The sequence below is a fragment of the Labrus bergylta genome, chromosome 20 (assembly GCF_963930695.1).
Source record: "Labrus bergylta chromosome 20, fLabBer1.1, whole genome shotgun sequence".
Classification (NCBI taxonomy): Eukaryota; Metazoa; Chordata; class Actinopteri; order Labriformes; family Labridae; genus Labrus; species Labrus bergylta.
The window spans coordinates 1,799,222-1,812,818 of record NC_089214.1 but is presented as its reverse complement, the minus strand read 5'-3'; positions in this window follow the sequence as shown (position 1 = coordinate 1,812,818).

The following is a 13,597-nucleotide window of genomic DNA, read 5'->3' as shown; positions in this document are numbered from 1 at the left end:
TTGCTGCGAGCCAGTTTGCCTCCATAAATCGCAGTCTAAGTTGTCAGAGCCACAATGGATCGAGAGCAGTGTACAGTGTTTTTTTTTTGCAAGCCACGAACAAAAAGATGAGTGGATATGGTTACTGCATGTAGCGGTGGCTTTGGAAGAAAGGAAGCATTACAAACAGGTAGAAAGTCATTGTGGGTTTTTTTTGTCATGTGATTGCCGTCGATACAGCAGCAGTCATTTTAAAGCGTTTTGAAATCCACTCCTGAATTCTTTCTTATCAGCAGAGGGAGGGGGGGAAAGCATTGTAGAGTCTTCTGCTAACCATATTATCTAAATCTCGACATGACTTCAGCGTCGCCTGTCATCTTCCCAACCTGGCAAACTGCTGATATCTTATTCAGGTCATAAAAAAAAGGGGGAGAGTGAGAGAAGGCGCCATATGTTAGATTACGGCGACAAAAGGAGATGAAAAATGAGCAACGGACGATTTAAAAAAAAAAAAACAGGAAGGGAAAGTTTCTTGGCTAACGTGATGTAAAGTCTATTTCATGCACTGGCAAGCCCCAGGGAGAGACGGCCATTTTTAGAACCAAATTGACCTATATATTTTTTTTAGACATGTCGGGTGAGGGAGTGAGGAAGGGGGGGGGATTTGGCCTGCGTTGAGGGTGGGTGAGGAATAACAATGTGTGGAAGCCGTGTCGTGCACATGGCCTCTTCTTGTTTTGGGGGCTTTTTTTTTTTTCTTCTTCCAGGGTTTGGCCGGGGCTCGGGAGGAGCGATCTGAAGACTCTTTGTGAGCCGCTTCTCCTGGAAAATCATCACTAATGCAACACAGAAGTTGCTAGAAGCGATGTTCCTGTCAGGCTGCTTACATCCCTTCAACGCCGTTATGTCACTCTCACATCTATTATGCCTCATTTAGATAGCACTCTGGCTCTGAGGCTTTCTTCCCTTTTTTTAATTTCTTTTTCTTTCTTTTTTTTAAAGCTGTCTCATACTTCAGCCCAATAAAAAAAAAAACAGAAAACACGGCTGGAATTATTTGTTGTTTGAAAGTAACAGAAGTAACCCTGACAAGGACAAGAAGGAAGCAACGTGGGAGTCTGGGTTTTTCAGTTTTGATACTCGAGTTTGGGACATTTAAACGTGGAGGTTTTTGAATCTCATCACTAAAGGCAAAGGGCATCAAGGACGTGCCACACCTGATTAACAATTCCCTTTCAAAGCAAAGCTCAGGAGTGTCTTTATTGTGGGGGTGGGAACTCTAATCCGCAGAGCCGAGTCAGTTATCATCAAAGCTTTTGATGATAGTGATAGGAAGCCTCACGCACACCGCTCTGCATCAACAGTCTTAGATTTAAGAAGAAAAAAAAAAGAAGCTTTAATTCTGAATTAATCATATTTGCAAAGGTGCATTACATTCAGTCGAACGCTTTCTTTAATCAGCACTTTGATCTGCGAGTGCTCAAAGCAACCCGAGGCAACCAACACAGCTCTGAAAGTGGAAAAAAAATGATCCATGTTGAAATCAGAAAAACTGTTAAATTACTCAATATGTCAGGCAGAAGTGCCCAGAAAATCATTACAACACTTGGCCAACTGAGACGAGCTGCTTTTTTTTTTTTTTTTTTTACAAAAAGGGAACAACAGTCACGAGTCGACGCTCGCCAACGGAGAGATGACGCAAACTGCTGGTTTGCAAGAAGCCTTCTATGACTCAACTTTATCACAGTGGTTCGAGAAGTAAAAATACATAAAAGTGGGGAGCCTCCTTATGCCTCAAAACACACTTTAGGAAATATACTTTTTCTCTAAACTTTACATCTCCTTCTGAGACCATTTTCAAGAGTTTGGGTCCAACCAATCACATTTTCATTGATTCCTCTTCTGCTTTGATTGATATCCGTCTGACTATCAAGCAGCTTCATTGAAGGTGATTCAGAAGTGCAAAATCCTGCAGTTCCTCAAGTGTCCACTAGAGTCTGGCTGCAGAAGCACAGGAAGTCACATACACACCCATTCTAAAAAGCCTGTTTTTACAGCAGAGATGAACATGTTTACAGCCTGGTTCAAAAAACCAAATAGGTGTGATTAGCTCATGTCTGGATGGACACACACTGTACGGGGGGTGAATGTTTTGATGACTCATCAGTTTTGATTTGATGAAGGATAAGAGTTATTCACAATAAGGCGTGTAGCTGACCTGATTGACAGGTGGGCGCGGTGTAACGGTTTGTCAGGAGGTTTAAAACCCGCCTCAGCTCCAGCTCTCAGCCTGTCGTTAGGTTGACTGAAAGTTAGACTGAGACAGCATTTCCAGCATGGAGACCGCCATCGATGGGACTCCAGCGCCCCCTGCAGGAACAGACGAAATGCAACCTTAGCTAAGCTGCACCTGTTACTTATTTAAACTATGACTGCAGTGCTAAATTATGACTGTACTGTTAGCTACTGCCATGTCCCCAGGAAGAAAGCGTTACTTAGTAAAGCCTGACGAGGACAAGAAGGAAGCAATTTAAAAACACTCGTTTCTTTATGTGAATTAGCAGAAAGCAACGTAAGATGAAGGTTTATTGACTTTGATTTGGCGGCCAAGGTTACGCTAACGTCAGCACAGTTAGCTTCCTGGGAGAAAGAACATATGCACATTAACAGGATGCTGATGATCATTCAGGAGTGAGATTTCTCTCTTGGAAATAACGACATTATGTTCCCCTGCTCGAGCTAAACAACAAGAATATAGCGGTGAGTTGTCATCTATGTGCAGGATGGAAAAATGTGTCCACCGCCAAGAAGGGTCACTCTGACCCCACGAAGCACCGAGCTAAACAACAACACGCTTCTACTAAACTCGCTGTCATAGAGCACGCCGCTGCAGACACCCGAGACCTAGGTGTCGCTTACGTTAGCTCTGCAGACCGAGGAGGATCCGCTCCATCCAAAACAGACGGAGCTCTTGATTTAAAACTCTGCCAGCCCGGACTGAACGGGCTGTTAGCGAGGCATGTCGTTCTGCTGAGTCCGTTTCCTTCAGAGATCTAATTAGTAAAACATCTTCACATTGATAATCACTACAATTTTGTATGAAAGCAAAAAAACATACCAGAACATGAATCCTCCATAACTCATAACTGGAGCCTGAGTGAGACCTCGAGCTCAATCTGAAGTTTAATCACAGCAAATATGACCTCCTCCTCCTCCTCCTTCACTCCTGTTGTCCATTATTATTATTTGTCCTTTCCCTATATATCGTCTGACTGCTGAAAAGTGCACTCCTTCTACCTTTTTCACCTCCCTACTGGCACACCCGCTTTGCTCTTTTGTTTAATATGATACCCACAACCCCCCCACACACACACACACAGAAATGGATCCCTGCTGTGGCTTCCTGTCCCAGCTATCGGGGGGAAGAGGTCAGTGGCGCTATCAGGGGAGCTTATCCAGTGGGGAACCGGCATGCTCACAATCCCATTACCCACCCGTGCTGCAGTTTAGACCCACATTATCATCTGCCTTACAGGGGCTTGCTAGGACATATGATTGCGACTCCTCGCCTCCCCCCACACACTCCTTCACCCCCCACGTCCCCCATCTCCCTGGGCACATTAGCTGACACCCATGGCTATGATTATCAACATCATTTATTCAGCAGACCTCACTTATCCAGGCTTGTGTTCAGCCACACTAAAGACACAACATTAGCTTGCGTGCACGCTACACAGCAGAGGCCGACTGTTGCACGTCCTTGCTCGTTGAAATCCAACTCAACTGAGTTTTTACAGCCAGTCTGCAGCAAAGTCAAGATAAGATTTTCCCCCCCTCCTATTTGCCATATGGTGTGCTACGACTCGAACAAGATGTAATTAGCATTTAGCGAGTTAGAGATGATACGAGGTGACATTTGCACTGATTGTAGTGGTTCCTGCTTCAGAGGGGAGGGACGCCATCGCAGCCAGTGAATAAGACAAATCATACATGTCTGGGATGGGAAATTATACACCACAGCTTCAGCTCTGTTGCTAGCTTTTAGCCTCTTCTCTTCTTGTTGGTGCAAACGAATAACATGCTTAGTTTCTGTGCCCTCCAGAGCGTGGAGAGGACCACACATCTGACATGAGTTTGAGGTCTTTAACACTCTCTAGGGGCTTTAATTTACTCCTCTGTGACCTCACATGGCATCTCAACTATGCCCTGCGAAAAAACAGTGCTAAAATCATTGCTGCTTTACCCGCTCGCCCCCGCAGGCTGCAGCAAATGCATCCATCACTTTAGTGACACTTGAGTGGTTTCTCCCAAGACTCACCAACTCATTCAGTGACATTCTGCTAAAGCTGATAACATGTTTGTTAAAGTTTCACCCTGGATTTAGTCTCACTTGCTGCTTTTTTGGGGGGGATTCTGAAAAGGTGTAAACACAAGTAGCATGGATAAGTAAATTCAAATGCACCATCGACTTTGCAGGGAGCCGCGATAAAGTTACCACAATTAAAATCCAATCGAGCTAAGGGGACGAGGGTGTAGAGGGAACATGCATCCCTCCTTGTTCATCCACCAAAGTGCGTTTGTTTCATGCACAATAGTTCCCCTCTGACGAGCGCAACCTTGATGAAAAGTTCATTGCGGCTATTCAAAGATTCACGGCTCTCTACATCTTTGATTTGGAGCACTACAGGAGTAAATATTTCAGAAACAGTGCCAGAGTAAACACCAGCATCCATTCTTTTGGGTCGATAGCGAATTCAGAGGCAATTTTATTTTCGTTAGTTGTTATGATTAATGTGTGAGATCTTTTTCGCTCAAATTCAAAAATCCAATTTGGGGAGGAAAAAAAAAAGCTGGAAACAAAGCTAGAAAACGATTCTTTGTACAAACAATCAGCTTGTTTTACACGTCTAAAAAATTGATCAGAATACAGCAATCAACCACAATGCCTTAGTTTGTGAAACAACAAGCAGCAGCAGCTCTCTCTCACTCTTAAGTTGTTTCAAATGCTATGTTGGACACAACAGCTTGCTTTTGTCTGTGTTTTGTCTGAGTCTGAAAGAAGTGCAAAGCAACGTTAAAAGAAAAAAAAGAGAGCGAGAGAAATTCTCAATTCAGAAGCCGTCTTTGTCCATCTGCCGGGGTCAAAACCTGCAGCTATTATGCTCAGCCTGATCTTCTTTTTTGACCTCTCTTCTGCCTACCAGCTCGTCTGACACCACATGGATATCAAGGAATGCACCACAGATATGAGCTAGCATGTAGCGCCCTGCAACACACACCCCGCCCCCCTCCTCCACGTCCCCCTCCTCCACGCTGACATCAGACTTCAGACAACTCTGTTAGCGCGCCACAAAGGGATTCACCACACGTCAAAGCAGCCAACGAGGAACGACAGACAATTATTTCCACAGTTTCCCCCCAGTCAGCTGCTGCTGCACTGAGATTGCGGCGTGCATGTGCAAGCAGAGCACTCCAGAGAAAGTGCATAATAAGCAATTCAAGGCTTGTCGTTCGAAGGCTGAGACATGAAGCACACGGGCCTACAGCAGGCCGGACAGCAATTTGTTGAGTAGTTATGGTGCCTGACTGCCAAGTTTTTTTTTGTGTTTGTGTGTGTGTGTGTGTGTGTGTGTGTGTGTGTGTGTTCGTCAGCTGAAAAGAGAGACAGTGAATGGGAAGGCTGAGCGAGTGTATCCACATGTTGAGACACATCACGACCCCCTCTCTGTCTCACCAGCAGCAGCCCACACATTCATTTCATGGCTCTGTTAGGGCTTTGAAAAAAAACAAACTGCCTATTTCAAAACTCTTTGCAACCAAAAATAGTCTCAAAGTACCAAAAGGTAACTAGGATACAATCCGAATCATTGATCCTTACTGTCATGTCATTATTTTAATTTCAGTTAGGATGATCAAATAATCCATATTCAGCAGGTTTTGTTCCTCGACAATACGATGACATCACAGAAGAGAAAAGTTCATGAATCTGACTTTAACTCCCAGGAAACAGGAGATATAGACCACCTTGCTGAAAGGTGATAATTAAAAGTGTAAGATGAAACTCTAGGTGATGTTTATCCAGTAAATATGTTCTGCTTTACTAGCTCACACTACATTATTCATGCTGTGACTCATTTTGTGGATCACATGGAAATAGTGCCGAACAGGTGTTCAATTATGCAGGTGAAATTCTAACGTTTAGAATTCATGTAAATTTTCCTACAAGGACGAACAATGTGCTAATTTGGAATTAACACAAGGGAAAGATTTAGTTTGTTTTTCACTAAACAAGAGGCAGAAGTTAAAAAAAATAAAAAATAAAATTTGAAGAGTTTTAACTGATTGTAATTATGCAAAAACCAACCAATCACAGCTTAGCAGCTGTTTGACAAGTTAAGACAGGTAAATGAGGCAGTAACCTCCAGTGTTGAAAAATGAAGCCGATGCGGAAGTGTAAAATCCTGCAGTTCCTGGAGTGTCCACTAGAGGCTCGCTGCAGAAACACAGGAAGTCACATACACACCCGTTCAAAAGTCTGTTTTTACAGCAGAGATGAACATGTTTACAGCCTGGTTCAAAAAACCAAATAGGTGTGATTAGCTCATGTCTGGATGGACACACACTGTACGGGGGGTGAATGTTTTGATGACTCATCAGTTTTGATTTGATGAAGGATAAGAGTTATTCACAATAAGGCGTGTAGCTGACCTGATTGACAGGTGGGCGCGGTGTAACGGTTTGTCAGGAGGTTTAAAACCCGCCTCAGCTCCAGCTCTCAGCCTGTCGTTAGGTTGACTGAAAGTTAGACTGAGACAGCATTTCCAGCATGGAGACCGCCATCGAGGGGACTCCAGCGCCCCCTGCAGGAACAGACGGGTGTTGCACTCAGGCTTCGTCCTGACTCTAAATTGCCCGTAGGTGTGAATGTGAGCGTGGCTGGTTGTCTGAGGGTGTAACCCCGCCTCTCGCCCGATGACAGCTGGGATCGTCTCCGGCTCCACCCAACCTCGATCTGAAAAAAAGCTGAATAGATAATGGATGGATGGATGGATGGATGGATGGATGGATGATCTCGGGTCCAGTACTTTGTTTTTTAAAACCTTGGGACATTATAAAAAAAACGAAGCCAGCTGGAGTCAAAAATCCTGCTAGCTTCTTAATTGTGTCTGTGTATGGCGAATGTTCCTGCTGTGACTGTGACAAGAAATAACCAGACCGTTACCAGAGGCGTGTGGAAAAGGTGTTTTACAGTAAAACTTTAATCAAGTCGGGTTGGGGGGGGGTTGGGGGGGTTCTTTGCTTCCACTTGTGATCAAATGAAAAAGAGCTGAGAAGAGGAGAATTTAACTCTTAGATAACGGAGCAAACAGAAGAAATTTACGGTGAAGGCTCAACATGCCACAAGGTAATGAAAGGATATGATTGGTGTGAGTATACTTCTGTTTCATGTAGACACATTATCAGTGTATCAGTCTTTAATTTGTGTCATATATTTAATCTAAAAAAGGTTTTTACTGCGTTTTTAGGGCCAAATCCGTCTGTTAAATGCCCAAATGATCCTTCAACAGGATGACTTCTGAATAGTATTTGTTTAACGCATGGCTTTATTTCTTCCATATGTCCATATGCTCATGTATAATAGATGCAGAACCCTTTTTATTTATTTATTAAGGCAGATACTGGGTTAGCTGTTGAGGGGTTTCCAACGGCTCAGGGGGCTCTGACCAATTTAATCCTCGCGAGTGTGAATTAGAGAGCGTGTTGGTTGCACATGGATAGCAATGTGAGTCCATGTGAGCGAGAGATGAGAATAGATATGGACTGTTCTCTCTGTGGTACATCAGTGGAAGCAGGGGTGTGCCCAGACTTTTCTCTTTCAATGGGGCGGCTGATTAATGCAGGGGGGGGCTGACTATTGTGGGCACACATGCAAATGAATTACTTAACCCTTTTTATCACATTTTTTAAATATACTTTAAGTTACACAATTTGGCAACATATTAATCTTCTTACCTTGATTCTTTAGGGACTCACAAACAGAGAGGTTTGTGCAAAGTTACAATTTTAAGTTCTTAGAAAATGAAATGCAAACTTGTGCAAAGATGGCGCTGGCAATGGCGACAAGCAGCAGCAGTAGTGTGTTTTTAAGTGTGTGTGTGTGTGTGTGTGTGTGTGTGTCACACTGCTGGCTGTAAAGCTAATTGCCTCCTTGGAGATAATGAAGTTCACCTTGACCTTGTAACAATACATTTATTGGCAGTTAAACTTACAAAATCCTGTCACCAGGGGGCGCTCAATCATCTCAATCAAAACAATAACAAAAGACGACACCAAGGCTGGCGGGGAATCATGGGAGTGATTCTGTGCTACAATGATTTTGGAGGGGCACCTGAGGTGGCCAATCAGAGTTCAAGAGGGGCCCATGCCACCCCTTATAGCAGGGGTGCCCAAACAGTCGATCGCGATCGACAGGTAGATCGCTGACTGATTCTCAGTCGATCGCGAGATGATGATTTAGTCAATATAAAGTACAATTGTAAAATAGAAAAGTGATTTCATTTCCACTCATTGCACTGTTTCCCACACACGATACCTGTGTGGGGACCCAAGTATACTTCTGACCTGTTTGTATTTAATTTTTCATTTATTCATGAAATTGCTGCGTGCATGAGAGAGCGAGCGAGAGAGCCAGCGGGGGAGAGAGAGAGAGAGCGCGCGCAAGAGAGAGAGTGCAGGCATGCGCAATGACGTGCAGGTAAAACCGGGGGGGTAAATGTTTTACCAAAAAGTCATATATAGAAACTATGCTACGAGTATTAAACACATTTGATGAAGCTGCAGCTACTTTTCTCTGCTGTCATGACTGTGAGCATCGCGGGGGACGAGACACACCAACAAACAGCGCAAACGCACACGCACACACACACACACACACACACACACACACACACACACACACACACACACACACATACACACACACACACACACACACACTTGCACTGGAGCGCCAGCCACCACGCGAACCTTTTTACTTTTTACTTTTAGTGCTACAGCACACAGTTGATCCGTGATCCGTACGGACCGAGGTGGGAACACACGTGACCCGGTCAAACAGTCGGTTGGACTTTACTCCGTTCACTCTCACCGTGTCTGCAGCTAATTTAACAAAAGCAACATCATCTCACAGCAGCCTGCTGTAGTCTGTGAACATCTCCACACAGATTAAAGTTGTTTGTTGTAAACTAAATTAAGGGAAAAACATATGTGATATAAATACAAACTTAATATTAAAATGTAGCCTACCCTAAAATAAGAGTTTAAAAAAAGTATGTCGATATTGCATTATTTTTTACAGAACTCTCATTTATTATTTTCTGTTTGTTGTGTGAGTATTAAATGCGTTTGTAGGCTGTCGGTAAAGGCTATGGCTCACTATGTGGACTGGTAGATCTCTACAGACTGGCAACTTTAAAAGTAGATCTTGGTTCAAAAAAGGTTGGGCACCCCTGCCCTATAGACACGGCCCTGATTGGAAGAAATATTCAGCCTTAAAGACGGCATAGAAGTATGAAATCCAGTCAGCGAGTGGAGGCAAAACAGGAAGCAGTTTTTTTTAAATATTCTTTGAGGTTGCCCTTTGATGAGGTGAAACAAACATCAGCTGATGTCACATCGTTTTAGCTGAATCGAACTGATGAGTCAATAAATGGTGGTTATGGTAGCTCAGGGTATTTGTTCTGACACAGTGTGTGGCATTTCTAGGAATCCATTAAATATAAAAAAACAAAGTGTAACAGAACCAAATGGTGTCAGATTTACAGTCCTGAGGATGAATTCAATGCTGAAAAGATAGAATATATACCATATTTAAGTCTAGCCGTAATTGTTTTCCCAGTAATCCTAACGCACTTTGAGCGATAAGAGAAAAGAGATCAGTCCACAACGCGTCAAATTACCCCCCAACTTAAACTCACTTTATTTGAACCTGTGGCAAATAGAGATTCGCTGCACACCCCGAAGCGTTTGACGAGGTTGAATGAAGGGTATCATCAGGAAGACACACGGACTAAAGATGAAATCTGACGCTGAAACAAAGCAGCACAAAGGATTAGATGTGGTTAGGTACTCAGAGATCGCAGGAACAAAAGGATTAGCCGGAGAGAGAGGGATGTGGGTCACACCCGGCCGATAGTGAAACCAACCAGTCAGCCCTGCCCCGAGGCCTCTCCCATAATCCACCATGGAGGGTGAGGGTGTTGCAGGCCGTGTGCCGGGGACGGGGAAGGGGGGGAGCGGTGGGGTCAGACTTGATGTTGGTCCAGTCAGTGTGTGTGGTTCTTTACAGAGAGAGGAACTAAGCGTTTTTTTGTTTTCACACATTTCTCTTTTTTAAATGACTCACACTCGGACTCTCTCAGGTTTTTTATGGAGTTGTTCGGAGCGTGATGAACTTCCTATAGGCTGCGACCCTTGACCTTTTGGTTCAGGGGGATAAGTCACTACGAGGACAGACTGTCAGACTGGCAGCCGATGAGGATTACACCATTAAGCTGCTTGTTAACCCCGTGTCACGACACAGACCTAAGAGATGCTTAGAGGGATGCATGTTAAGGATTTTTTTCTGGATATTATCTGCTCTTAAATAACAACACTGGAAGTTCGATCAACCTCCGCTTCAACCCTGATTCTCTTCACCTTTTATAATTCCTGATTTCTCAAAATAAAATCCCATCACATCCCGGGATAAAGAACATAAAAAGCAGGCCACAATGCTGGGATTTAGCCTCTATTGCCGTCAGAGGATAAGTGGGGGTAGATGATATCATGGTGCTGTAATTACTCCGACATGGCCTCTCCAACAGTCTCAAAAGACGAGGATTTTCCTCAAACATAGGAAGTAATACGGGCCGACAGATCTGATAGGGAGTCATGGCGGGAAGCAGCCTTAGAAACCACCTCCCCTTTATCTGATGGGATCAGTGGGAGAGCAAGAAACTCAGTGACCTACATCTCCCTCAGACAGACATCTGTTACCTTCCGCTGCACACACACCCTGAGCCAAAGTGAAAAAGCACCAATTACTTTGATAAACCACCTTCACGGCGGCTACTGTACCTCTGAACTCTCAGGTGATGTTTCACCATTTGTTGTCCTGGAGAAAAGGGCGACAAAGCATGATTTTTGGAGGAAGGATTTTAATCAAGTTTTGCCATCTGCAGCATGGGGATAATTACACAGATCCGTGGTGGCATGCGGCGCAGGCGAGGGGCACGGGACAGAAGGAGCGAGAGAGAGAGAGATGATTATTATTATTATTATTGTATCATCTGAATAAGATTGGTAGCAGTCTTGTGTTCTAAGCCCCGGAGGTCAGAGAAGAAGAAAGAGGATTACAAACCCAGGAGTTAAAGTAGATTAAACAGCGGCTGACTCTACTGCGCTCAAACTCATTCCTTCAACCAGACTCGCGTCGACAAACAGTGATTACAAAACGGTTGTATTGATTACTACAGGTCACATTTTTGAAGGAGTAGACGTGTGTGTGTGTGTGTGTGTGCAGCTGAAGTCACTCTGTTGCAATCACCAGCAATAATCAAAGAGAACTGGGAGCTCAAAGAGAACAATCAACCAATGCTGTTCGGCTACGTAGGCACGGCCTGATTGTGCCCCAGTGATCAGCCAATCAACGGTTATAAATAGACGTGCGGGTCATTGCTTAGATGTACTTCTTCAGAACATGCACTAAAGTGTTTTTTCCCCGAGGATGAAGTCAATCCCAAGAGGAGTGGAGGAACATTATTTAAGTTGAGAAAACACAAAAAGGACATTTTTTTTCAGTTGAGTCATTCTACGGTGGCCGACAAAGGACAAACGCGCTAAAGGATCTTCAGTCGGAGAAATGAGCTGCAAATCAAAAATCATGAAGCCGGACAAATGCATTACAAACATATTCATTAAGAGCAGACACCCTGCAATTACAGACATTACGCAAAGTCAAAAACAAACAAATCAAGAAAATGTGTTAGAGCCCCCTACAGGCCTGGAGGACTTCTTTTGCGCTGGCTGGAAATGGAGCATTTTGCTCTTTTTTAAGTATTTGTAGTTTGCTTTAAATGCATTTGTTTGATCTTTTTGCAGCATATGTTGGGGTGTTATTTTTGTTTTTGAACATGTTTTAAGGTTTGCATTGTTTCTTTTAAATATATAATTGGCTGTACATCATATTTTGCACTTGTGAGCCACAGCTTTAAAATGTGAGGAGAGGAGATTGTGTCCTAAAATCTGAGACTTAACCAGATGGCAGTGTGTGGGAAAAAATGACTTTATACAGGTATGTTTGCACCCCTCTGTTATCTCATATGCTCATGCTCAATGAATAACCTACACACTCCGTTTTGCTTTGTGCACTTTTGCGCGGCCTCCTCGAGAACAACCTAAATGCCAGCCAGCTCTCGCACGGTGAGTTATGCATGTGTGCTCGCGTGGGAGTCAGAGTGAGAAGGGGAAGTTGATGCGTCTGAAAAACAGGAGGTTGATGCTGCCTCTCGGAGGACGTGAGAATCACACGGCCGATGACATTTTCTTGCCATGCATCATGCACAAAAAGCGATTCACAGCGGTCGAGCTGATGGGACAGCGCTTGCTTTCAACGCCGCAAATTTAACAGGCTGTGATGAAACGGCAGCATGGCCTATGGGCTTTCAATAAAAGGAATGCGTAAACAGAGTGGAACTGTACGCCTCAAGGCTGGTAACAAGGTTAATAATAAGATGTGAGGCCAATGGAACAACCTCTTTATTTTCTCCCTCTTCATCTGAGTCCAATCTCCCCTTAGGTCACCCCTCAAGTGGGCCTGTAGCTACCCCCGTATCTCTATAAATGACCAACATAAGCAGGGGCTATGACTGGAATGAAACATCGTCTATTATGTAGAAAATGAGAGCCATTACTAAATGAAATAGTTGATTCAGTGGAAAGCACTGAATCCATGAATTTCTAATGCTGCCCAGATACAAATTTGGCCGAGATTACTTCTGGGAAAATGAAAGGGTTAAGATATTTGGAGGGGGGGGGGGGGGGGGGGATGTTACTGTGCATATGGAAGGCGATGTCTGAGCCATGGTAAACACTTGAACACACTCAAGCAACTCCTTATCTAAGCATGGCAAGTGTGAGGGTTCATCTTATTAGACTTTCAGAAATAGACTGGAGTGAATCTCTCCCTTCGTATGGAGAGATTGGCAGTGCAGTCAGGGAAGTGATTTCAGAGCTGCTACATTGAATTGAATTGGTGGTGGTGGGGGGGGGGGGAGGCTGGTTAAGCAAGGGGGTTTAATTTGCTCTGGAGTGTGTATTCTCATACTGATATGCCAAAAATGTAATTGGAGTCGCTACAAGAGCCGGTCGTTTTCATTTGAGATTTGAGGGTGTTCATTTGGAGTTTGAGATTTGTTTCTATCCAAACAGTAAGCCCATACTAGATCAGTGTGCACGGTGCAGAACATGCAGAATGTAAACTCATTGAAAATGAACTGTGACTGTGGGGATACAATCTTAGCTGGTGTGATTGAACGATATGCCTACATTTTTATTACCACAAACACTGCAAACATTT